The sequence below is a fragment of the Pteropus vampyrus genome, unplaced genomic scaffold (assembly GCF_000151845.1).
Source record: "Pteropus vampyrus isolate Shadow unplaced genomic scaffold, Pvam_2.0 Scaffold548, whole genome shotgun sequence".
Classification (NCBI taxonomy): Eukaryota; Metazoa; Chordata; class Mammalia; order Chiroptera; family Pteropodidae; genus Pteropus; species Pteropus vampyrus.
The window spans coordinates 174,558-200,949 of NW_011889329.1; the positions used below are offsets into that span (position 1 = coordinate 174,558).

Genomic DNA, 26,392 nt, shown 5'->3' on the forward strand with positions numbered 1-26,392 from the left:
TAATATGTTAGTTTCAGGTGTAAAACATAGTGATTCAACATTTATATACCTTACAAAGTTATCACCACAATATGGTTGAGATTTTAGAAGCCATTCTTGGTCTTCTGTTGAGTTTGAGACAGTACTCTAGTTAATAGAACAAAACGTTAGAGTTTTCCTTGTTAACATCAGTTTCAGAGCATGACATTGGCTGGCCTTGTTCCTACAGCCCAAAAGTCTCATTATTTGCATTCTGTAGGCCTCTCCTTACTATCATCTGCATTTTTGTGGTGCTGAGTTGCCCATTTTTGCTTGAACCATACAACTTTGCACTAAAGTATATTTCTTTTGTTTCTTTACCATGTCTTTAACTTCTAATTTAATTGTTTTAATTTTTCTATGTTTGGAAGGCTTCTCTCTCCCAAGAAAATGGCAAAATTCTTGCAGGCATTGACTGTTTTCTGCTTCCTGCACATTCCCCACAGCACCGAACACTGTTGAGCACATAGTAAGCATTCAGTGAATGCTGATGGAATTGAATTATGAACTATTGTCTCATGTTCAGTCTTTCCTCAAGGGCTTTCGGTTAGAACATTTGGCTGGAATGCCATACAGACAAAACTGAATTAGGAAAATAACATGCAATATATGTTACAGTCAAGGCTCAGAATTTCACATTACCTAATGTTTTGACTTCTTTCCAAGTCAGTTAGTTATTATCTGGTCTCACAAACATTGCCTTTCTTTTCATATTTCCTAGGTGGGAATTTTCTTCTCTTTGCCCCTTAATTTCATATATTTCCCTCTCAAATACTTGAGTGGGGTTTTTAGTCTTGCTGAAGAGTCACTGTTTTGGCCATCCTATAGTGGCCTAATTTGGAACATGTGCCATTTCATTTCTGTCTTCACTTTTCTTTTTTTTTTCTTTTTTTTACATTAACAGCTGCATGTAGATGACAACAGCTCGAAGGTGACAACAGAAATGGAAGGCCTAGCCCTTGCTGTCCTTGTAGTTTATACTCTGAAAGAGGAAAGACAAAGCATCCATACTGAGCACAGCACATACATTTGAGGATTCCAATGCAGGAGGGAACTAGAGGAGTCAGTAATTTTAACCTAATTTGGCCACTTAAGATAGTCAGCACTCAAACCATTGCCAAAACATTGCTTACTCCTACTGTGAATCTGAAAACCCACTCTCAGAGTTGAAAGAAGACCACTATTATCTTCTTTATTTTATACTTCATGATGAAGACAATGTGGTCACAGTCTCATCTTCTTGCTGCCTGGGCAGGGTTAATGGGGGAGGGTCTGATCCATCATGAAGGAAACAGTATACTTGTCTGCCCACTTTCGGTGATGAGGTCTCCTTGAACTGACAAGTTCAATAACTGGATTTAGGCAACAATGGCCCCCTTAAACAGGCATGTATGAGAACTGACTTATATGAATGTAGAAAAAGGTCCTTTCCAGGGACCCCATATCCTGCCCTGTAACTCTCTTCACCTGTGACTGTTTGAAGTCTCCACCCTACCAGCTTTGTTCCTCAGTAACCCTTATTGAGGGAATTTGGGCCCATTCTCCACAGCCACTTCCATCTATACTTGGCTTTTGTTTAGAGTCCATAGTCCTGGCAAGCGCTGACTTCTTCGAAGCCAATGTAAGGAGAGTGCATGTTCAAAATCATCTGCCTGGGGTTGGAGGGAATGGAAAATGAAAAATATGCTCATTTGGGAGGCCTCTCATTCTTTTGGAAAACTGAAACCTCCACTGGTTGATTGTTTGTAAGCTGCCAAGTGTGTCCTTTTTTCTAGGCAGGGGAAACCATCTTTGAATCGCATTCTTAATAACACACAAACTATATGCAGTATTTCTCCCATTCACTTCAAAATTGCCAGATAAGGTGGGGTTAGGATTGAGTTTCTTATTGTTGCTGTTGATCACAAAAGGTTCATAACTGATCTACTTTGAGCAAAAGCAAGGTGTATATCACCCTATCATTACCCAAAACTTCCAGATAGTTCCTGTTCTGGAGGTTTGTTACTGCTTAATTATCCTGCTACCTACTTCAAACAAAAAGGAAAATATGAAAAATGGATGTCTGCTCCTTACTTCTGATATTTTGTCTTCCACAGTTCCCCTAACCATACTACAGTGGAGGGAAGGACTGTGATTATACATTTCTTAGGGGCATAGTTTTTTGATTTGGTGAATAGCCTTCCTTCCTGTTGCAGAGCACAGCTTAAACATAAGCAATAAAATCTCGTAAAGCCGGCCTCTGTTTACTCAAAATGGTGGGTAATTGGAAACTAGATTATAGAATCATAGATTTCCTTTAAGTAACTTTTTTTATTATTTATTTTTTTTTATGTCTACAGCACCTGGTCTTCCTAGGTGGTCTCCCATCCAAGTACTAATCAGGCCCGACCCTGCTTAGCTTCCAAGATCAGACACTGGGCTTGTTCAGGGTGGCATGGCTGTAGACTGCAGGCTATGGCTCCACTGGGGCACAAACCCAGGACCTTCTGAGTGTACAGCAGACGTGCTAACTGCTACACTATGGAACCACATCCTAAAATAAATTTTTAATGAAGTATAATATACATGTTAAAAAGTACACAAGTTAGTATACAACTTGATAAATTTTTACAAAATAAATACACCTATATAACTAGTACCCAGATCAAGAAACAAAACATTTTCCCTGAATTAGTTTTCTGGGCTTCTATAACACATTACCACAAATTTAGTGGCTTACAACAACAGAAGTTTATTTTCTCACAGTTCTGGAGGCCAGAAGTCTGAAATCAAGATGGGCCATGCTCCCTCTGGGGGCTCTAGGGGAGAATACATCCTTGCCTCTTCCAGCTCTGGTGGCTCCAGGCCTTCCTTGGCTTGTGGCCACATCACTATAAATCTCTGCCCCCTTCTTCACAAGGCCCCTTTTCTTCTTCCCCTTCTGTGTCTTCTCCTCTTCAGTCTCAAAAAGACACCTGTCATTGGATTTAGGGCCCATCCAGATAATCCAGGATGATCTCATCTCAAGATCCTTGAATTAATGACATCTGCAAAGATCATTTTTCCAAATAAGGTTCAAAGGTTCTGGACCATGGATTTATCTTTATTTTTTGAGGGGGGGCACCATTGAACTTACTACATCCCTCATCTCCTCTCTCAGCCGCTCCCCTGTCAAAGCTAACCACTCTCCTGACCTCTAACAGCACGAGTTAGCTTTGCCTGCATTTGCACTTATTTATACAAATGGAGTCATGCAGGATGTGCTTTTCTGTGTCTGGCTTCTTCTGCTGAACATCACTCTTGTGAGATTTATGGACATGTTTGTTTATAGCCATAGACTTTTCATTCTCATTGCTGTATAGTATTCCATTAAACATGTGTCTTACAGCACATATGCATGTACCTAGGAGTATAATTACTAAGTATACCTAGGAGTAGAATTACTAAGACCTAGGTTGTGTATATGTTCAGCTTTGGTAGATAATGCCGATGAATTATATAATTTTAAAGTTAGAATTAATTTTTGATCAAGACCAGATGCCTCCCTTAAAAAAAACTCTAATACTAATCCCAAATACATTTAATTCAAAGTCTACTTTTCCCATTGGCCACAGACTTTTTGAATGGGGCAGATTTTATTATATATTGTCAGATCACACAAGTGATATACAGCTTGGTGGCACTGGCCATGGGAGAGGCAAGAAGCAAGCAATGTGGCCAATAGTGTTAGCTAGAGGTAATTGGCTTTCTCCTTGCATTTAGGCCTCCTTGGTTGCTCCAGGAGTCAGTTGGCTCAGGATTAAGTGTCCCAGGCAGGCTCTTTTATTGTCACTTGTGTGGGCAGAGGAGTGATGTGTGCTTAGTAAAGAACATTACACATGCAACTTTTATTGAAAGAAGTATGTTTCAGAAGAGTCACATCTTTTGGACCCTGAGCTATGGAAAGCTAAAGGCAGCTCAAAGTCAAACAAAAAGCAATTTAACAAGATATCAACCCCAAACCCTCACTCCCACCCTGCTGTTATTTTTTAAAAACCATTTAGTGTAATTAAGCCACTGCCTCATAAAGTTGTTTCACCAGGAACTTCAGTTTCCCCAGGAAGAGATGAAAATAAACTGAATGTTTCATGTCACTGTTCCCACGAGTCTTGAAAAAATCATGTTTGTCTTTAACAGTATGCTACGAAACATCTCTTGCTGATAAGGAGTTGTTTTACCTCAGGATAACAAGGCAACAGAATCTATAATGACTTTTTTTATACACTTTTTAAACATGAATTCTTCATATAGATTACAAGGCACATTTGACTCCAACCGCATTTTCCCACATAATTATTTCTTTTAAATCTCCTAATTATTTCATTCTGTTGAATACCATCTGTCTTGCTGAGGGACAGTTGTGTCTAAACAAATCAACAGGTTTTGCGTCATTGTCTAAATATGAGGGAGAAACTGCCCCCAAACTATACTTTGGCACTTTGGTGGAAACTAACAGAGTTCTGAATCCCACATTTGGAATGCCTCATCTCTAGCTCTCCTTGAAGCTAACTTTCATAACTTGTGGAGCCCAAAACAAAGCCAAATGAATTTTGGAAAGGTCAGTGGGAAAGGGATTGGGGTGGGATTTTCCCAGAGAATGTTTGAGCCTTTGCTCTGAGAGCCGGCTGGTCACCCGGACAGTTTGCACTTCACTCAGGGAGGGTGGAGGAGAGAACAGAAGCCATGCTTTCTTGGTACCTGGGTCCAGTGGGGTGGACATTTGGGATTTGCCATTCGTTTGGGGACAGCCATCTCATCCTGGGAATCCCATGAACAGTTTAGTTATATCAGGGACCTTGGAGAATGAGCACAACATCTGTGGGAAGAAGATTGCCAAGGATTGTCTGTCTTGTGTCTTGTTATCTAGAGAACCGCTGATGTGTTTCAAATAATCAAATACTGTGCACTGAGAAAACACTTCTCCCTGAAGCCAGTTCCAGGCACCCCGCAGCTCTGGTGCTTTTGCTACGGGACTGTAGAAGTTCCTGTTAGCACTCTACCTTAAAACAATAATTGACCTTTCTTTTTTATTTTCTTCTTTCTCACCCTCTTTGTCTTGCTCTCACTACTCACTCCCCTCAACTTAGTTTTCTCTTTATGTGTTTATTTCTTCCCTCAAAGATGTAGCCAAAATCCTCAATGGCTCTCAGGGTTAGAAAGGAGGTCCAGTCCAGTGGCCCGAGTCTAGCCAGCAATTCTGAGAAATCCTGGGAGATTCTTTTCCTCCCTCTTTGACTGTATTAGCCTCACTCTCCCCTATTTGTCTATGTTATCATATTCTTTTTTATATACACATTCACTTCTAAATCAGTTCATTCAAAGACTGTAAGCCTCTGCCTTCAGGTAATTAACTCTGATTTGGTTTGAGGCCCAATCAAAAGGGACCAAAATGAAAGAGTAGGGTGGACTGTCCTTCAGCATCCCCTCATTTCCCATAGACCCATTTGACTTCAGAGGCTGTTATGTGATGATTAGAGCTTCCATGTCTCTTCCCCCTACAGCCCTATGCAATGTCAGAGGGAAGAGTAAAGGAGCTCACCATTATAGCGTTGGGGATCGGCAGTGCTTCCAATCAGGTGGCAGGCACACTAGCAAGCACATATTTCCCAGACTCTTCCCTGGCCCCTTCCCAGAACCCCAGAAAGTTAATCACAAGGAAAATGTGTGTGCACAAATGTCAGGAGCAAAGGGGCAGGTGGCTTGCTTCAGAATTAGCCCGCAATATCTCTTTTTCTAGCTGCCATCCAGTATTGGACATGCTAACCACACCAGTTAACACCCCAGATCGGCTTAGGATTATGAATGGATGGAAGGGAGATCCCCATGCAAGCAAGCAGCTGTCCCTTTGGTTAATTATTGGGATCCACAAGCCCATCCCCATTGCCAGGGCTCCAGTGTCGAGATGATGAAATAGGTGATTAAGGGACTTGGAGGCCAGTCCACACTGCAGCTTTGTCTGGAGTGTTCCAACGACAAGTGTTATTAGTCCACTAATCATAACATTGCCTGTAGTGGAATTTCCTTGGGAAGGAATGGGGCAGCGCCTCCATGCCAGAGGGCTGCACTGTATGAAAATACTAACACATCACAATTGGCTGTTCTGTGGGAAGGTGATTCCAACATCCAATTCAGGAAATAGGTCACCAGGCTGCTAGATGCACTGTGATTTTGATTTACTTTCTTAGACTTATGCAGTTTTTATACACTTCACTCTGGAGAGAGTGAAACTCCTCTGAGTTATTGGCTTCTGGAGTGTCACATAGGGAAAGATGCAAGCAGGTTCTGAAAGCAGAGGAATGGATTTTCTGTGGTCAGGCCTGCAGTGTCCACTTGCTTTTAGGAATCAGACACGATGTCCTTCAGGTCGATACTCCTCACCTTGACCTCTTTCTGTGGGGTCTCCCAGAGGTCTGAGGCTTTGGCTCTTAGGAACCTACAGCTGTGCCTGCCAGACAACAAATGTTTAGAGAGAGGATAAAGAGATACAAATGGGTCGGAGGGCGCCAGGGCCTTCTCAGTAATGAGCATAGCAAAGCTTTCATTTCCAAGGATTTGGGGAGGACAAGATGTACTCATTTGGAGTATCACACTGCCAGGGCCATTTGTACCAGCTGTCTGATTCTGGGACCACCCGGTTGGCGGGGTTAGGGGCCCATCCAAACTTTCATTTTATATCTCTTGTCACTTGGGTCTTGTGAAGCAGGAGTCAGGGGGTTCTGAGACTCTGTCACCAAGCAGCTGCCTCCTCTTTCCTGGATCCGTCTAGAGTTCTGATTTTTCCTAAACCCATGCAGTTGTCTACTGCCTTGGATTGCCAGCAAAGGGTATTTGTGTGTCCATTGGTATTTTCAGATTTCACATCAGGCAAAAGCTTATCTTTTTTTTTTTTTAAGGTAGACAGATGGTGTGACACTGGGGGCTCTGAACTTACCCCCTGCTCCCTTTTTATTTTTAACCATTCAATTGCTGGATATTTCTAGATTCACAACATCTTTCTTGGTGCCCAAAGACATACTATATTTTATTGAGGCATAAATTCTGGGCTCCAGCTCACCTGTCCAGAGATGCCATCCCAGTGTATTCTTTTAGGAGATGAAGAGTTGTGCCAATGGTGCATTGGGTTATTGAGATTCCATGGGAGGGCCTCTGTCTCTCCCTCTTCCTTTCTCCCTCTTCCTTTCTCTCTCTCTCTCTCTCTCTCTCTCTCTCTCTCTCTCTCTCTCTCTCTCTCTCTCTCTCTCTCTCTCTCTCTCTCTCTTCCTCCCTCCCTCCCTCTCCCCACCCCTATTAGTCATGATCTATCTAAGTACATAGGAAAGGGGAATCTTTGTGATAAACTCCCCAAACATTCTTTTATTTCTCTGACTCTGGACTTGGAAAGAGTTTCACTGCCTTTTAAAATTCTAAGTAGCCTGTTAAACACAATTTCTACCTTTCGGTTTTGTTTGTTTTATAAATCTTTAGAGCACAGGTTGTCACACTTAAGTAACTGGAGTCGAATTTATAGTCACCCTAGAACTACCACATGGCTATTGCACATAATGCAGAGACAAGGAAAAGATATGGCTCTAGATTCATGAGAGCAAGTGCAGTGTACTGATACAGTGGACAGTAGTGCAGAATGGTGATAGAGGCGCTGATGTAAGCCAGCCCCGTTTGATTTCCAGCTGGGCTGCTTCCTAGCCCTGGGGCTAGGCAAGTGCCTGAGCCCCTGCTTCCTAAACTCCAGATGAAAATAAGAGTTCTTCGTGCAAAAGGGTTGGGAAAATTAAGTGAGAAAATGTAGGTGATGTCCTCTGTTAGCTCAGTCCTGGAAATTAGCAAAGGGTCGCTAAATATTGACTTTTCTCATTATGAAAATCACCTCTTTGGCTTTATAGTCCCATTTCCTGTTTAACAGCAACTGAAGGAGTCACAGGAGCCCCCCGCCCCATCTTAGTTTGGCTGTATGTGAGGCTCCTTTTGGAATGGGCTGGCCCCAGCAGTCCAGGGGGTGGGAGGCGGGGAGGGAGGCAGGCATTATTCACTGGGTTGCAGCTGTGGCAGGCAGTACAGTATCCCCCACATGCCAGATGAATCAAGCTGAGGGCCAGATCTGGGCTGTGGGCCAGAGGCTCCCCACCCTGATTTATAGTGTGGACAGAGATGTGGGTGTTTTGTGAATATATTTTGATGATGATAAAAAAAGAGAGAGAGAAAGAGAGAGAGAAAAAACACCCTTTCTAAAAAATGTGCTGAGGAAGGGAGGTTTGGGTCTATCTGCAAGATTAGAGCAGCGTGACTGTGAGCAGCAGCAGCAGCAGCAGCAACTCGTTAGAAAGAGGGCCCATGGCAGAGAGGCCTGTGATACGCAGTGCCGCTTGAAACGCAGTGAATTGTGAATGAGGCCCCTGTATGCCAGCTATTGGGGGCAGATTAGGCCTGCTGTCCCTCTGCAGGTGTAGAGTAGAGGACTAAGCCTGTATTTTAACTCCTGCAGGCCTCACGAGCAGGGAAATAGAGCACTGGATTTGCTGGGCTCTAGGCAGACTCCTGACTTCCATGCTTCTCTGATGCTAACACTTCTCCAGAAAACAGCCAAGCTTTGCCTTTGGGGGTCAGGCCTACATCATTGCCGATGGGCTGGGGACAATAGGCTAAGTGTGGGAAGGGATGGAGTTTGGAAAAAATAACTGCATCCAGGATTTATTCTCAACCTTCAACCCAACACATTTGAGAAGGCTCCCAACTCTGGGATTCTGGGAGCAGAGTAGAAGCAGGGAGGCCATGCAAAGGCTCCCTCAGGAATGTTTCTCCCACCCAGACAAGGCAGAGCCAGGCACAGCCCTCCTTGCTTTACTCATGAAATGTCAGGCACAGCTGTCTTGGCTTACTGTATTTCATCCAAGAAAGTATCTCAACCAGGTTTCCTAGGACCTATACAGATCATTGAAGGCAAGAGATTTATTCTCCAAAGGTGAGGCCACTAGGCAGACATCTTGCTGGAGATGAGAGCTCATGTAAATTCACATAGACCTGCAAACATTGTTCCCCCCAAGGGAAGGGCGTGAACACTCTCGTGCTAATAACCTGTAATATCTGACAAGTACAATCTGTTTTCGTTTTTCTTTTTTTTTTTTTTTCACTTCCTTACCTCTCAACGCTTCCGGCCTAGGCCTTATGTTCAAGTCAGGCCTCATCCCAGTACCTAGCACCCCTGCTACACCACCATGCTCATTTTTGCCTTTAAACATTTGCTCCATCTACAATCCTCTTGCCCTTTGATTATCCAAAGTCTCCTTGTCCTTTCACATGGCCAGATCTCTGAGGAAAAGCCCTAAGTCCCCCAAGTCCCCACAATTATGGCCTGGCCCAGGGCTTTGGGGTGCATATTGTCTGCACGCACAATCTCACCAACTCCAAATTTCCTACCAGTCCAGAGGAGAAAGAAAACTCAACCGACAAGTCTAAAGGAGAGAGGTGAGCCTCTCTGTGTTTGGCTGCCCCTTCAGTCCCAGTTCAAGTGAGTTTTTGGAGCTTTTAGTATAATATTTTTTGTGCACACTCACCACTTTTATGTGTTCACATCACCAAAACACAAATCCACCATACCCATGGGGCCAACTCTGGGTTATTTTCAGAGCCTACACAGATTTCCCCCATTAGATGAAGCTTCTCCTGCCCTGAGGCCTGGAAGTTCTCTGCTTTATATCTAGTATGAGAAATAAGACTCCATGAGTGGGGCTCTGGTCTGTATCACTTGGGGCTGACTCTTTTGCAGGATGGTGAGAAGCCCCTTGAAAATGAAATAAAATGTCTTCACAGGCTCTTCTTTTTGAATTTCCCATTTCCTGTCCTGTAGTTCAACAAAAGACTTGTGTATGGAGTGTGTGTGTGAGTGTGTTTACCATGGCAGGAGAATACACACAGAATCCTTGTTGTCCATTCACTTTTCTTGGGAGGAAACAGAAGTAGGTATCTATTCCCAGTAGTATTAGAGAGCAGTGGTGGGGGCCCCTCACTATGTCTTCTTCCCGCTTGCTTGAGATGTCTTTTATTAACAGTTTCGTCTGATGCAACCAAAAAGTTTCATCTCTGGCTTATGACTATGTCCCACTCTCCACTTGCTGACCACAAAAAAAAAACATATTCAGTTGATGTTTGGGAAGACTATGCATATTCTTAGTGGATAAGGGACCCTGGGGCTATTCCTGTCTCAGGGTGCTGGAGTTTCTTTCTAACAAAGCTCAGGGTTCCTCTTCTCCCACACTATTGCTTTTCAATGATCTGGCAACAGCCAAACTTTGGTCACCATTTTGGATGGCCCTGTCTCAGCATTTGGGAGCATCTGCTGGGGACTGGGCTTCATAAAGCTCGGGTTTTCCTTGAGATCCTGTTAAAAATTGAGTAAATATTGTGGGTACATGCTCATCACAACCCTGAGGACAAATTGTTGGCTAGGAGTGTATAGTAGGGCCCATTCACAGACTAAATGTGCTAATTATATATGGTTCTTATCTTGTCATTAAAGCAGATCTGGCAAGCCTGGGACTTGGCAGCCCTTGGTTAGCTATTAGTTCCATGCTACTGTACCGGTAGGGCAGTCATAAAATTTTATCTCTTTGAAAAATGGTACATAATGTAGATCAGCCACCTCTGCACCCATTAGCCCTAATACGTGTGACCTGATGGTCCAGTCTTGGGCTGCTCAGACACTGGATTTAATTTCTGTCTGGAGTTTTAGGCAGACTGGAGGGAGAGACACAAGAGCTATGTGCAGTGAGGTTGGGTTAGAGGCTCTGGCCCCCAGCTCCCAGACTCCTACCTCCTTTGGCACCACTTGCCTTCCTGCTGCCAGTCAGCCTTCAGTTCATGTCATCATTCTGTGCCATACTCCAGGGGTCCCCAACCCCTGGGCCATGAATCAGTACCAGTCCATGGCCTATTAGGAACCAGGCTGCATAGCAGGAGGTGAGCAGCGAGTGAGTGAAGCGCCATCTGTGTTTGCAGCTGCTCCCCAGTGTTAGCATCACCGCCTCAGCTCCACCTCAGATCATCAGGCATTAAATTCTCATAGGAGCACCAATCTCTGGTGCCAAAAAGTTGGCCCCTGCTGCCATACTCTGTCAGGCCCAGCTAAGCAATTAACTGCAAATTGGGAGTTGGTAAGAGCCTGGGGCATAATAAGCAAAAATCCTTCATGTATGGAGGCCACAGTGCTGGAGTGAGCTGATAGGGTAGGTATTTCTGGACTGCACCTCCTCAGAAGACACTTGTGTTTCAGGCACAAGGAGGGAGTGATTAGGAAAATGGGTGTGTTTATGTTGGGTTGGGGTTGTGCTTCCCAATGCCTCCAAAATCCCACCAAATAGACCACACTGGGTCTCTGGTCAGATGGTGCCAATCTGCCCTTTCCACCCTGGCAGTGTGGTAAAGAGTGTTTATGAAGTACCACACGTGCCTTAGCAAGTTTAGGGGCAGGTCCCTAGGGTAGTTATAGTCTAGATGAGAAGGCTGAGGCTTTACCCAGGTTTCTAAAGCTTGAATTGGCTTTCATTTGATTTAAATGTCTCAAAAATTGAGAAAGGATCCAATTTTCTTTTTTTTTTCTCTTTAATTCCCCCCCCTCCACCATTTCCACCCCTGACCTATGAATGTTGCCGTTTCCCCTTAAGAACTGGATCTCTGAAGGTAGGTTGTCTCCTCCTACATGCTCACGGCACGCACCTGGGGCCTGGCGCACCCGGGGTATGGTCCGTGGCTCCACTTGGGGCGTCTGCCTGTAAAGCAGACATGCTAACCACTACACTATGGAGCCACCCCCAGGATCCAATTTTCTATTAACACAAAAACATTAATTAGAGAATCAAATCCAACCATTTCTCATTTATTCACTTTTAATAACACATATTAAACAATTAATATGTGCCAGGCACAGTGTTTAATATATGACAGACAGGTACGATTACATCCCCATTTTATAGACCAGGAAACTGGGGCTCAGGTACATTAATCGGGGTCACATAGTTCTGAAGTGGTGGTACTGGATTTAAAACAGGGTGTATCATAGAGCCAAAGTTCTGAAATCAGGCCGCAGAGAACATTCTTTGTCTCATAGACAGATGTGTAAAATTAAAGGATATTTCTTTTTGTAAGTTTTCTCTGGAGGGGACCTCAGTCTGCTGAGGACAACAGCTATAGCTCAGCAGGGAGGTTTAGTATAAGGGTATACTAAAGCCATCAGCATGTAGAAGACAGATGAAGGCTGGTGGAGATGAAAGCACCAGCCAGAATGACTTGCTCAAGGTCATACAGCCATCAAGGTCAGAGCCAAGCCCAAGCAAGAGCATTTCCTCCATGGTGCTTCCTTCAGCTGGGTGGAAAAGCGCAGGCTGCTCCACCCTTCCTCCTTCCTGCTCCTCAGCCCCCTTCCTCTTGCTTTATAGACAGGAGTTGTTTCTCAGGTAGCAGTAACAGTATGGGCAATCAAAACAATTTGTGCTGAGTAATATTTCAGAGCTAACTCAGGGAATACTGGGATAAAAAGACAACTCTGGGGTTTTCAGCACCACTTACCCTAAAGAATCTTGCTCTAAAGGCTCTCACATGAAAGACTTTCCCTTTCAGAAACTCAGTGCTGTCTATGAGGATGTTTTCAGAGCAATGACTGTCATTTGACAAAGGCCGGTCCTCTCCAAAACTGTGACATCTGTTTCTTGCAGCCCTCTACCTTGTTCCTTTCTCTTTCATAGAGCCCTCAATCCTTCATGCTCTCATGTTTTCTTCTTCTCTTGGTATGATTGCATCTTATGTTGGTTGTCTACATGTGTACAATAAAAGCATCTCTTTGGAAAGACTATTATAACAGCTTACATGTTCTTTCCTAGGCTTTTGTTTCAGGGGACAGGAATCTTAAGCGAAAGGAATAAATCTCTAACAGTGGAATTTCAGGTATTAGCCAGCAAGTGGGAGGGTTAATAAAAGAATATTGAGAGAAGGCACCTTTCAGGCACTTTTGAAATCATACGACTGGCTCTGAATGTCAGCTCCTCATTTGAGAACTAGATCTAGTGCTGGGAAAATCTCAGAGTTCTGACATGGTCGAGTGGAAGGGGGCATGGGCTATGGAGCCAGACCGTCTGAGGTCACATTCCGGCTCTGCCACTTACCAGCTGTGGGACCTTGCATAAGTTATTTAAATGCTTGGTGCCCCAGTTTCCTCATTCTATAAATAAAGCAAGATAGTTATAGAACCTAATTCACAGGTTCTTATGTGGGTGAAACTAGATAACCTGAATATATACAAACCCATAGCATGGTGCTTGGCACAATGGAAAGCACCTAATGAATGATATCTAGACTTTCCATTTCCTCAGTAAAGCTGCCTTTTCCTCAGGTCCCTGAATTATGGAGGAACTCAATTCATCTGGAATTACTGAGTATCTGCTGTGTCCCTAGCCCTGTGCTGGGGACAATGTAAGGAATACGATAGAATTCTAAGAAGGAGGAACTATTCTCAAAGACCCTCTTTGGCAGGATGTTTTGAGCTTCCTCCAAAGAGCCCCATCTGGCAGATAGGTGGAGAGGCCCAGGGCCCCTCTTTACACAGAATAGCAAGGGTATTAAACTCAAGGGCTCTGCAATCAGGCAGGCATATGTTCAGTTCTTGCCTCTGCCTCTTGATTTGGTTTGACCTTGGCAAAGCACACAACCTCCCCATGCCTCAATTTGAGTATGCCTCCGTTCTTCATCAGTAAAATACACATTATAATTACATCCTTACATCCTTACACATGATGTGCCCATCAACATAGATTCATAATCATTGCTTTATGAAGTTGTCTTTTCAGTCAAATGGGAATAAAGGACTTCGAAAATACATTAATATCTTTTATATTTACCTCTAAATATTACATTTGCTATTCTCTATTTCTCTGTGTGGATTTGCATTATTGTCTACTGTCTCTTCATTTCAGCCTGAAGAACTTCCTATGCCATTTCTATTTTTATCTTTTTTTTAAATTAAGGTGTAATTGACATATAACATTGTATTAGTTTCAGGTGAACAGCATAATGATTTGATATGTTCATATATATGCATACCTCATTTTATTGCACTTCATTTTATTGTGCTTTGCAGATACTGTGTTTTTTACAAATTGATGGTTTTTGGCAACCCTGTGTCAAGCCAGTCTATTAGCACCATTTTTTTCCAACAGGCTCAGATGAGGGTTGGCCTTTTTTTTTTTAGCAATAAAGTATGTTTGTATGTTTTTAGACATAATGCTATTGCATGCTTAATAGACTACAATATAGTGTAAACATGATTTTTATGTGCACTGGAAAACCAAAAAATTCATGTGACTCACTTTATTTTGATGTTCACTTTATTGCGCTAGTCTGAAACCAAACCTGCAGTATCTCTGAGGTCTGCCTATATTGTGAAATGATTACCACAATAAGTCTAGTTAACATCTCTCACTATACATAGGTTCAATTATTTTAAGTTTATTGGGGTAACATTGGTTAATACAATTATATAATTTTCAGGTGTACATTATAATTTGACATCTGTATATTCTATTGTGTGATTACCACCCAGAGTCCAGTTTCCTTCAGCTACCATATGTTTGATCCCCTTTACCGACTTCACCCTCTCTCAGCCTCCCTATATTTGACCACATTTACCCTGTCTACCTCTTCCCTCTTCCTCTACCTTCTACCCTCTGGTAACCACTAGTCCATTGTCCATGTCCCTGAGTCTCTTTTTGTCCTGTTCATTTGTTGCTTTTAGGTTTATATCCCACATATATGTGATATCATGTGATTTTCAACTTTTTCAGTCTGGCTTATTTCACTTAGCATGATTATCTCGAGGTCCATCCATGTTCTCACAAACGGCAGTATTTCATCTCTTCTTATGGTTGAGTAATATTTCATTGTATATATGTACCACAGCTTCTTTAGCCAATCATCTATCGTAGGACACTTTGGTTGCTTCTATGCCCTGGCCACTGTGAATAGTGCTATTATGAACATCGGTGTGCAAATGTCTTTTCGGATATGGGTTTTCAAGTCTTGGGGTAAATACCCAGTAGAAGCATTGCTGGATCATATGGTAGATCCATTCTTAGTTTTTTGAAGAACCTCCATACTATTTTCCATAGTGGCTGTTCCAATTTGCAGTTCCACCAGCAGTGTATGAGGGTTCCTTTTTCTCTGCATCTTCTCCAACATTTGTTATTACTTGTCCTGTTGATTTTAGCCATTCCAACAGGTGTGAGATGTATCTCATTGTAGTTTTGATTTGCATTTCCCTAATAGCTAGCGATGTTGAGCATCTTTTCATATATCTGTTGGCCATTTCTATGTCCTCTAGGGAGAAGTGTCTGTTCAAGTCCTTTGCCCATTTTTTGATTGGAGAATTTGTTTTTCTGTTGTTATTGAGTGGTATGAGTTCTTTGTATATTTTGGATATTAGGCCCTTATCGGAGGTGTTGCTTGCAAATATATTTTCTCATTCAGATGGTTGTCTCTTTACCTTGTTGATGATTTCTTTTGCTGAACAGAAGCTTGTTAGTTTGATGTAATCCCATTCGTTTATTTTTTGCTTTTACTTCCCTTGCCTTTGAGGTCAAATTCATAAAATGCTCTTTAAGTCCAAGGTCCTTGAATTTCATTCCTATGTTTTCTTCTATGCATTTTATTGATTCTGGTCTTATATTCAGGTCCTTAATCCATTCTGAGTTAATTTTTGTGTGTGGTGATAGACAACAGTCTAGTTTCATTCTTTTGCAGGTGGCCTTCCAATTTTCCCAGCACCATTTATTGAAGAGGCTTTCCTTTCTCCACTGTGTTTTTGGCTTTTTTTTGTTGTTGTTGAAAATTATTTCCCCACATAAATATGAGTTTACTTTTGGACTCTTGATTCTGTTCCACTGGTCTGTGTGTCTGTTTTGCTGTCAATATAATGCTGTTTTGATTATTGTTGCTCTGTAGTATAATTTGGAGTTGGGCAGAGTGATACCTCCAGCCTCATGCTTTTTTCTCAAGATGGCTTTGGCAATTCGGGGTCTTTTGTGCTTCCATAGAAATCTGATAATTTTTTGTTCTATTTCTTTAAAAAATGCTGATGGGATTTTGATGGGGATTGCATTAAATCTGCATAATGAATGGTATGTGGTTACCATTATGAATATGAAAAGGATAGTTATATATATATATCTGTTGGCCATTTCTATGTCCTCCATTTTCTTCTGTGTGTGCCTTATGTCCTTTCCCCTTTGCGAATTTTGATCTTTGAATCCTCACCTTTTCAGTCATTGTGATCTCAATTTGTCCCTATGAATGCCGAATGTTCATTACTATCTTGCTATAGCAATTCTCTTCTTATTATTTAAGCTTATAATCCCCTGTTCTTCGTAAGGGTTGCACTCCTCTGCTTCGATTTGCCTGATAGTCACTTTACTCCAAATTATGTATTTTGTTTTGTTTTGTTTTGTTATTTTGTTTCATATGAGCTGACACCTTTCAGTATTTCTTATAGTTCAGGTCTCGTAGTGGAGAATTCCTTCAATTTTTATATGTCTGGAAAGGTCTTAATTTTTCCTTCATATCTAAAAGAGAGCTTAGCTGGATACATTATTCTAGGCTGCTAGTTCCTTTCACTTAATAGTTTAAATGTTTGATTCCATTCCTTTCTGGCTTGTAAAGTTTGCGCTGAGAAGTCTGAGGATAATCTAATGGGTTTTCCTTTATAAGTTATCATCTTCTTTTCCCTGGCTGCCCTGAGATTTCTGTCTTTGTCATTGATTCTTGATAACTTTAATACAATGTGTCTCAGTGAAGGCCTTTTTGGGTTGAGATATTTGAGTGTTCTGTTGACTTCTTGAATTCCAAGCTCCAGCTCATTCCTTAGATTTGGGAAATTCTCATCCACTATTTGTCTGAAAATGCTTTCTAGTCCCTGCTCCTTTTCCTTGACTTCAGTAATGCCCATTATTCTTATGTTTCCTCTCCTGATGGTATCAGCTAGTTCTTCTATTTCTCTTTCATTATTTTTCATTCTTCGGTTTCTCTCTTCTTCCTTCTGATTTATTTCTAGATTTCTGTCTTCGATATCACTGATCCTTTCCTCCATTTGGTCGACTCTATTTCCCAAGCTTGTATTTCATTTTTCAACTCTTGCAGTGTGTTCTTCATCTCCAGAAGTGCTATTTGATTCCTTTTGAGGCTTTCAATCTCCTTGCTCTGCTCATCTAGTTGTTTTTTCAATTCATGAAATTGTTGGTTTGAGTTGTTTTGGATCTCATTGGTTTTTTTTTTTTTTCAGAAGTACGATCCTGAATTCTCTGTCATTTAAGTTGTACATTTCTATGTCTGTAAGCTTATTTTCTAGATATTTTTCCCTTCTTTTCTGAGATGCCTTGTCACCTTGGTTGTTCATGGTGTTTAATGGACTATTTCTGAGCCTGGGCATTAATGGAAGTGTATTCTGTTGTTTTCCCAGAAAGAAGATTTCTTATATAAAGGTCTCTGTTTAGCCTGCTGCAAAGAAGGAGCTTTTCTTTTGGTTTCTGGTATGTGGTGTCTAAGCCTCTTGGGTCCCTGCTTTATATAAAAACTTAAATGTCTTTTTTATTTTCTTATAGATATTTAATCACACTACTCTCAGTTTCAGTCCCTGTCAGTGTTAGCAACAGTTTTGGTAGTGTTTGCTCAGATTCCCCAGGGGCTCTGCACTGTTGGGTCTCAGAGGATATGGGGAGAGGGACCCTCTGGATTGGAGGTTGGGGTTGTGGCTCAGCCTCGGTTTTGCAACCGCGGCCGGGAAAAATCAGCTGTTGTTCTTCTGCTGTCCTGCTTCTTTGCCTTCTGCCCTGATGACTGGGCCCTGCCGCCAGCTGGGCATGGGGAGCTCACAGCTTTCCCAGGCAGGCAGTTCAGGGAACTCGCCTCTCCTTCTTCCCTCCCTCTCCTCCTGCAGGGAGCTCCAACAGCTGCAAGAGGCAGCTTCTTTATTTTTCCCAGTCCACCACCCGACACCCAGGGTTCTGACCTGTGGTAGCTCTTATGTGCAGATCCCATGCTCAGATGTACTGTTGTGCAGTTTGGGTGTTTTTTTGTTGTGTTTTAGATGTTTGACTTATTGTTGTTTCAAGGGGAGAGATCTGAGGACGTCTCTCACTCCTCTATGTTTCCTGCTTCTGCCTTGGTACAATTTTTTTTTTTAACTTATGATAAGGACTTGTAAGATTTCTTTCAAATACACAACACAGTATTATTAACTATAGTCACCATGCTATATATTACATGCTCAGGACTTATTTATCTTGTAACTGGAATTTGTACCTTTTGACCACCTTTATGCATTTTGCACACCCACACCCACCTCTGACAATCACCAATCTGTTCTCTCTGTCTATGAGCTTTTTCTTTTTAAGATTCCACATGAAAGTGAAATTATATGGTATTTGTCTTTCTCTGATTTACTTCACTTAGCATAATGCCCTTGAGGTCCATCTGTATTGTTACAAATGGTAAGATTTCATCTTTTTATGGCTGAATAATATTCTCCTTCATTTTTTAAAATAACTTTTTGAATTTTTCATTTACAGTTGATATACAATATTGTATTAGTTTCAGGTGTACAACATAGCGATTAGACATCTATATAACTTATGAAGTAATCACCCCAATAAGTCTAGTGCCCATCTGAAACCTTACGTACTTATTATAATATTATTGACTATATTCCCTATGCTGTGGTTTACATGCCTGCAACTTATTTCATAACTGGCAATCTGCACATCTTAATTCCTTCCTCTTTTTCATCTATCCCCTCAAACTTTCTCCCATCTGGCAACCAACTAAATATTCCCTGTATCTATGAGTTTTTATCTGTTTTGTTTGTTCATTTACTTATTTATTTTTAGATTCTACATATAAGTGAAATCATATAGCATTTGTCTTTCTCTGTCTGACTTATTTCACATAGCATAATACCCTCAAAGTCCATCCATGTTGTCACAAATGGCAAAATTTTCTTCTTTTAATGGCTGAGTAATATTCCATTGTGTATATGTACCACTTCTTCTTTATCCATTCCTCTAATTATGCACACTTAGATTGCTTCAATATCTTGGCTATTGTAAATAATGTTGCAATGAAAATAAGGATGCATGTGTCTTTTTGAATTAGTGTTTTGAGTTTCTTCAGATAAATACTCAGAAGTGGGATAATTGAGTCCTTCTTTGTTTCTCACTATAATCTTTGTTTTAAAGTCTATTTTGTCTGGTATAAGTATTCTACTCCAGCTTTTCTTGGTTTGTTTGTTTCCATTTTCATGACATCTTTTTTTCATTCCTTTACTTTCAGTCTGTGTGTTTCTTTCAATCTGAACTGAATTTCTTGTAGGCAGAATGTGTAAGGGTCTTGTTTTCTTATCCATTCAGCCGCCCTATGTCTTCACTGGAACATTTAAAGTAATTGTTGCCAGATATGTAGTTATTGCCATTTTATTATTCAAAGTTTTAATCTTTTAATCTTTTTTTCTTTTCTTCTTAAAGAAGTCTCTCCAACATTTCCTGTAATACTGGCTTGGTGATGATGAACTCTCACTTTTTCTTGTCTAGGAAGCTCTTTATCTGTCCCTTGATTCTAAATGATAGCTTTGCTGCATACAGTAGTCTTGGTTGTAGGTCCTTGCTTTTCATTACTTTGAATATTTCCTGCCAATCCCTTCTGGCCTTCAAAGTTTCTGTTGAGAAATCAGCTGACAGTCTTATGGAGGCTTCTCTGTAGGTAACTAATTGCTTTCTTTTTCAGCTTTTAAGATTCTCTTTGTCTTTAAACTTTGGCATTTTAATTATGATGTGTCTTAGTGTGGGCCTCTTTGGGTTCATCTTGTTTGGGACTCTGCACTTTCTGGAATTGTATGTCTATTTCCTTTACCAGGTAGGAAAGTTTTCAGTCATTTCTTGAAATAGGTTTTCAATTCCTTGCTCTCTCTCTTCTCCTTCTGGTATCCCTATGATGTGAATGTTGTCCCAGAGGCCCCTTAAACTATTCTCATTTTTTAAAATTCTTTTTTCCTTTTGCCATTCTGATTGGGTGTTTTCTGCTACGTTATCTTCTAAATCACTGATCCAGTCCTCTGTTGCAGCTAATCTGCTATTTTCTCATAAGTTATTCTTCATTTCAGCTATTGTATTCTTCATTTCCGACTGGTTCTTTTTTATGTTTTCTATGTCCACTTTTATGTTTTCTATCTCTTTGTTAAAGTTCTCTCTGAGTTTCTCAACTCTTCTAAGTTCATTAAGCATCCTTATAACAAGTGGTTTTGAACTCTGCATCTGTTAGATTGCTTGTCTCCATTTTGTTTAGTTCTTTCTCTGGAGCTGTGTTCTTTTCTTTCATGTGAGACACGTTTCTTTGTTGTCCCATTTTGGCTGCCTCTCTGTGTTCATGTCTATGTATTAGGTCGAGCTGCTATGTCTCCAAGTCTTAGTGGAGTGGCTTTATGTAGTATGTGTGTTGTGGGTCCTAGTGGCACAGTCTTTCCTGATCACCTGAGCTGGGTGCTCCAGGTGTGTCCCTTATTTGGTTTATGTGTGCCCTTCTGTTGTAGTTGAGCCTTGGTTGCTGTTTTCACATCAATGGGAGGGATTGACCCTCGGGCTGATTGGTTGTGATGACTGGCCATCATCCGTGGAGGAGCTGTTGTGCACGGGCTGACCTTACTGAGCAGGATTCGCTTTAGCAGGGCTCTGGTGCCTGTCCTGTCTGCTCTTTGGGTGTGTTGTCCTCAGTTGTGACCCAGGGTGGTGCTCTGCCTCAGACCAAAGCCGGCTACCAGGCATGCAGGCTGGGGCCTCCTTGGAGGGGTCCTGATGCAGGCCAAGTTCAGCTGCAGCCGTGCCTTGCCCAGGGCCACCTGGCATGAACCACTAAGCTATCTGCAGATGGCCATCACCCACACTGGGCTTGGAAGTGCCTCTAAAGACCAAGCCGCAAACCGAGGCCAGCTGTTGCTAGTGCCTGGCTTGAGGATGCTCAGCAAGAGGTACGGGGCACACTGAGGCCAGATTCTGCTTGTGGAGGTTTTGTGAGCTTTTGAGAGATTTTAGGAAAGTCTACAGCCTGAGCCAGGAGAGTCCATTTGAATGGAAAATCCACTGGAAGCAGTTTGGGTGGGTCCACAAGTTGGGAGCGGGGATGTCTCAGGGAATTGCCAGGGTGGGTTGACCCCTGTTAGCCAGGTGATGGAGACTCAGATATGGCACTCACCTGGGTCTGCAAGCCAGGTCGGGGAGTGCTCAACCAAGGGACAATTCCCTTCTCCAGCACTTCTGTCTGGGAGAAATCTGCCCCTCCAGTCCTTGCCCTGAAGCCAGACAACTCAGTTCCTCCCCATATGTTCCTGGAGCCTTTCGAGCTACAGCCTCAGAGCTGGAACTCAGAGCAAGTGATTCTAACAGCAAGTAAGGTCATGTGTGGGCCCTTTATAGGAACGTCTGTGACTCCCACAGCCCTCTGTCTCACTCAGCCACAATCTCTGCTGGTTTTCACAGTGAGAAGTTGCGGGGACTTTTCTTCCCAGCACTGGAACCCTGGACTGGGGAGCCTTCTCTCCTCTGGGGGGAACTCTGCAGCTGAGATATTTCTCCCGGTTCTCTACCACCACAGTCGGGTGTTGGACCAGCCCATTCTGCATCTCCTCCCCTCCTACCAGTCTTGAGGTGGCCTCTTTTGTGTGTCCCCAGTTGTAGGACTTCTGTTCAGCTAGACTTCAGGCAACTCCCAATGATGGTTTTTCTGTAGTTTAGTTGTAATTTTTATGTGGTTGTGAGAGGAGGCCAGTATAGCATTTACCTACCCCTCCATCTTGACTGCCAAAGTTTCTCCGGTCATTTTTCTTCACTCTTTTCTCTTTCTATTTCTCACATTGGATATCCATATCTTTAAGTTTGCTGATATTTCTTCTGCCTGTTCAAATATGCTATTTAACCTCTCTAGTGAAATGATCACATCATTTATTGTACTTTTCAACTCCAGAATTTCTGTTTGGTTCATTTGAAAAATAATTTCTATCTCTTTATTTACATTCCATATTTATTGAAATATTATTGAAATATTTAGTTCTTTAGACATGGTTTTCTTTAACTCTCTTTGAATATGTTTAAAATAGTTGATTTGAATCTTTGTCTAAAAAGTCCAACAGTGGGCTTCCTCAGGGACAGTTTCTATTGGTTGTGTTTTTTTTTTCTTTTTTCTGGGTGTAGGCTATTTCTTTGCAGGTCTCATAATTTCTTGTTGAAAATTGGACATTTTGAATATTATAATGTGGTAACTCTGGAAATAATGTTCCTCCTCCCCAGAGTTTGTTGTTGTTGCTGCTTGTTGTAGTTTTTGTTGTTTGTTAAGTGCCACTCTCTATTTGAACTTCCTCTGGAGCTGGTTGTCTCTATGTCCTAGTTACAGTTTACATAATATAACTCTCCCTACTGTTTGTTTTGGCTGCCCTAAAGCTCTTTTGATGAAACTTGAGGCCAGTCATTGGGAGAAGCAAGTTATAAATATTAAACTTATCTTATGCTTCTTAAATCTCAGCTGAGAAACCTCTATTCAAGGAATTTGTAAATCACAAGGCCAACTATCATTCATTATCTGCCTTTATTTCAGAAAGAGAAAAAATGAGAGATTTATATGGTATGAGATCCTGTTCCACCATTCTAAGAGGCCTGAAAAGACTCCTCTAAAGAGAATAGGCCATAATCCAGAAGGTTGATCTCCATGTCACCCAGGATAGATGTCCCTACCCCTTTCCTTCCATTCCCAATCTACCCTACTTTTGAGGGAAGGGGAACACACCCCTGAAAACTGGAGTTGACTGTCTTGCAGTGTTGCCAGAGACAGAGGTGTGGATGTGGGATTCTTACACACAACAAAGGGAGCAGCTTTAATGTCAATCTGGAAACAATCAGAAACTGGTGCAGAAGGACTGGAAAGGTAGCCTAAGGGACATGGACAGAGTGTCTTCAGCATGGAATGGGGGTTTGGGGGAAGAAGACAGGCAATGGAACAAAGAATTGTCGATAAACTCTGTGCCACTGGGCAGGCTTAGAGCAAGAGGCAGTTTACCTTTTCTGAGTCCATATTTTCACCAGTTTTTAATATTGTTATCTGGGTTCATGAAATGTTTTTCAAGTGGCACTTTATGTATTCATTCAACAAACATTTACCAGATGTCAGGCACTGGGAATACTGATATGAATAAAACAGATGCCTCATGGTTACAAGGGAAACATGTATAGAAAATTACAGTATAGTGAGAGCTGGGGTATGAATAAGAGAACTCCAGAGAACTGGGAGCCCCAAGGAGGCCCCTCAGCCCAGCTTGGAGTGGGGATAGGAAGTAGGGTTCTGTAAGGCCTCTGGAAGGATGTAATGCTTGAGCTGAATCTCTATTCTTAAAGCATAAGAAGTTTGTCAAGTGTTAGCAGGAAGAACATGCAAAGGTGTAGGCATCCTAAAGAAAAGGAATAGAAATTGCAGACAGAAGCCATAGAGAGCTTCTGGTACATTCTAGAATGGCAAAATCACTTTGGAGGGTGGACATGGGGTATATGGAAGGTACCATAAGGAGATGAGATTAGACATTTAAATAAAGCCAGATCATGAAATGCCCTGCATGTTTTAAGGAGGCATTTGTGCAGTATCTTGAATGTTATGGGGGAGTCAATGAAGGATTTTGCAGGAGAGTGACATGAATGGTGTAATAAGGTGGTTAAGAGTGCAGAATCTATACACTATTGATGTTCAAAGTGTGGACATCTATCAGCAACATCAGCATCACCTGAGAACTTACTAAAAATGCAACTTCTTGTGTCCCATCACAGACTTACTGAATCAGAAACTCTTACGGTGGGCCCCCGACATCTGTTTTTTAACAGGCTCTCCAGGTAATTCTAATGCATGCTCAAATTGGAGAACCACTGCCCTAGACAGACTATGTTGTTGGAATTGTAACTCTCCCACTGTATACTCTTAAGCAAGTTCAAAAATTTTCTGAGCCTCCATTTCCTCAGCTGTAAAATGGGCATTATAAAGTTGTTGTGAGGATTAAGTACATTAATATATGAAAAGTGCTTAGAGTAATATGTGAGCCATTAAAAGTAATATGTGAGCCATTATATTGTCATCTAAATTCCTTCTGGATGGCTGAACATTTTTTATCTGACTTGTGGGCCTTAGTTTAGTGTCATGGCTCTTCTCCAACCTTTTCTTCCCTTCTTTGCCCTTCTTTTCCCTCATATGTAGAAAAATATCGATTAAATATCTATTACAATCAAAGAGGTACTTAAGGGGAATTTACCTGGAGGTAACACCCTAAGGAGAATCCAGATCTGTTGATTTGATAGAAGAGATGGAACACAGGGTGTGGCCTTGGACAAACCCTTTTCAGTATTCTCATCTGTAGAGTGAAGGGGATTAGAACAGATGATTTTGAAGGACTCTGACATTCAGTAATTCTGCTTACCTTTAAAAGAGTGAGATTCAGCAAACATTTATTGGGTACTATTGTAGTAACTTTCACAGAATTTTACAATCTTGTTAGGTAGATATTATTATTATCCCCCAAATAAAAATGAGAACATGGAAGCTGAGAGAAGATAAACTTGCCTCAAATTGCACAGCACTCAAATGGCAATGCTGAGCTTTGAGACAGGTCTGGCTGCTTCTAGGGCCTATGACTCTTCTGCCGGGTCACACTGCCTCCTGTGGCACGCTGGCTTTCTTTAGAGAGATATATTGGCTTGCCCAAGGTCACACAACTAAACAAAGGCTAGAGGAAAGACTAAAGCCCAGATTTTCTGACTCCAAGGCCAGCGTTTGGTCTACAAGTCACAGTGGCCTCTAACAATGAAGGATAACAGCATGCTAAGTGCTAGACAGATTTATGGCCCACCTCTTGCCTATAGACTCCAACACTCTAAAGTAAATAGACAACACACCAGCCATGTAACAATCTGCCGTGTAGCAGTCCTCTGCAGAAGCAAATTTGAAATGCTTGGAGGGATCTAAGAGGGTTTGAGGTGGACTTCTTGACTGAAGACTCTGTCAGGAACTATTTGAAAGTGTTGTGAAAAGCAACACGTCGCCTTTCTTAAAAAGCAAATGCATGGATCAAGTTGAAGATCTCCTCACTCAGTGATCTCCAAAGTAAGGTGTGTACATTGAGGCACAAGAAGAAAATATTAGGACTTTTATTTCCATTGCCTGTTTATTTTCTCGCTTTTAAATTTCTATTTTCTGCCTATGCTTTATGATGTAAAATATATATACTAAGCAGATTCAGGAGTATATATTTATAATTTACAAATTATTAATATGCCCATAATTTATAAATAATTTTCTGTTTTTGTATGTTATGTAATATCCCTAATTATATTAATATGTAGAACATTAATATAATTTGTAAACTAGAAATATATTATATATGCATAAATGTATATGTACAAATAAAATGTTTAAATAAATATATTAAAATTATATATACATAATATTTGGAAAACTTTTTCTTTACAGGAGTACGGAGAGGTATGCACCACAGCCTGCCATCATATACTAGGAGTAGCAATATTCTGAGGTTTGCTTATGTTTTGGTAGAGCAGAAACCCAGTCTTCTTTGGCATTTATTAACCACAAATGTGCATTGGTCCATCTGGCCTGGCTTAAGTGCCTACTATGCCTGCAGAGACTCTGGCAGAGACAGAGTCCTGCTCTTGTCAGGTTGACAAGCACATGGCCCAGTAATGGTGGGTCAGTAATATCAATTTTGGTCCATCCATACAAAGGAATTTTACTTCATGATTTAAAAATGTCATAATGTGGAGAGATGGTCTTATAATTGTAACAAAAATTAGTTTACAATTACAACAGGTGATTGGTATTTTTATTAAAAGAAAAAAACACAAATCATGTACATATGCATGGAAAAAGACTAGGAAGAAATAGCCCAGCATACTCATTGTGGTGTGCAATTACAGGCATTTTAATTTTCTTGTAGTTATTGTCATTTTCTAAAATTTTTATTAGAAGTTTATATTGCTTTTGTAATCAAGAAAAACACTCTTTTTAAAAAGAAAATAAATTGCTCACATGCAACTGAGAAAGATGTAAGCATCCTTGCAGTGCACAATGCAAATTTGCTGTACGTGTTGCTGTTTCCTACAAGAAGATTCTGGGTACCTTATCACATTGGTGCTTGGGCGGAGGGGTGGGGAAGCAGGGAGAAGTTTTTCTCAGGTCTCAGAACCAGAAAGAGATGCTCTAGTTCGCTTTTATCTTACTGTAACTCATGTAACTCAGAAAT

General features: G+C 41.4%; 1 protein-coding gene and 1 pseudogene across 1 annotated transcript in view; one reads left to right on the top strand and one right to left on the bottom strand.

Moving 5' to 3' along the window:
* PLAC1 (placenta specific 1) overlaps positions 1–26,392 on the top strand; it is a 182,299-nt gene that overhangs the window by 15,087 nt on the left and 140,820 nt on the right. The window lies entirely within an intron of this gene.
* LOC111733310 lies at positions 2,349–2,464 on the bottom strand (annotated as a pseudogene).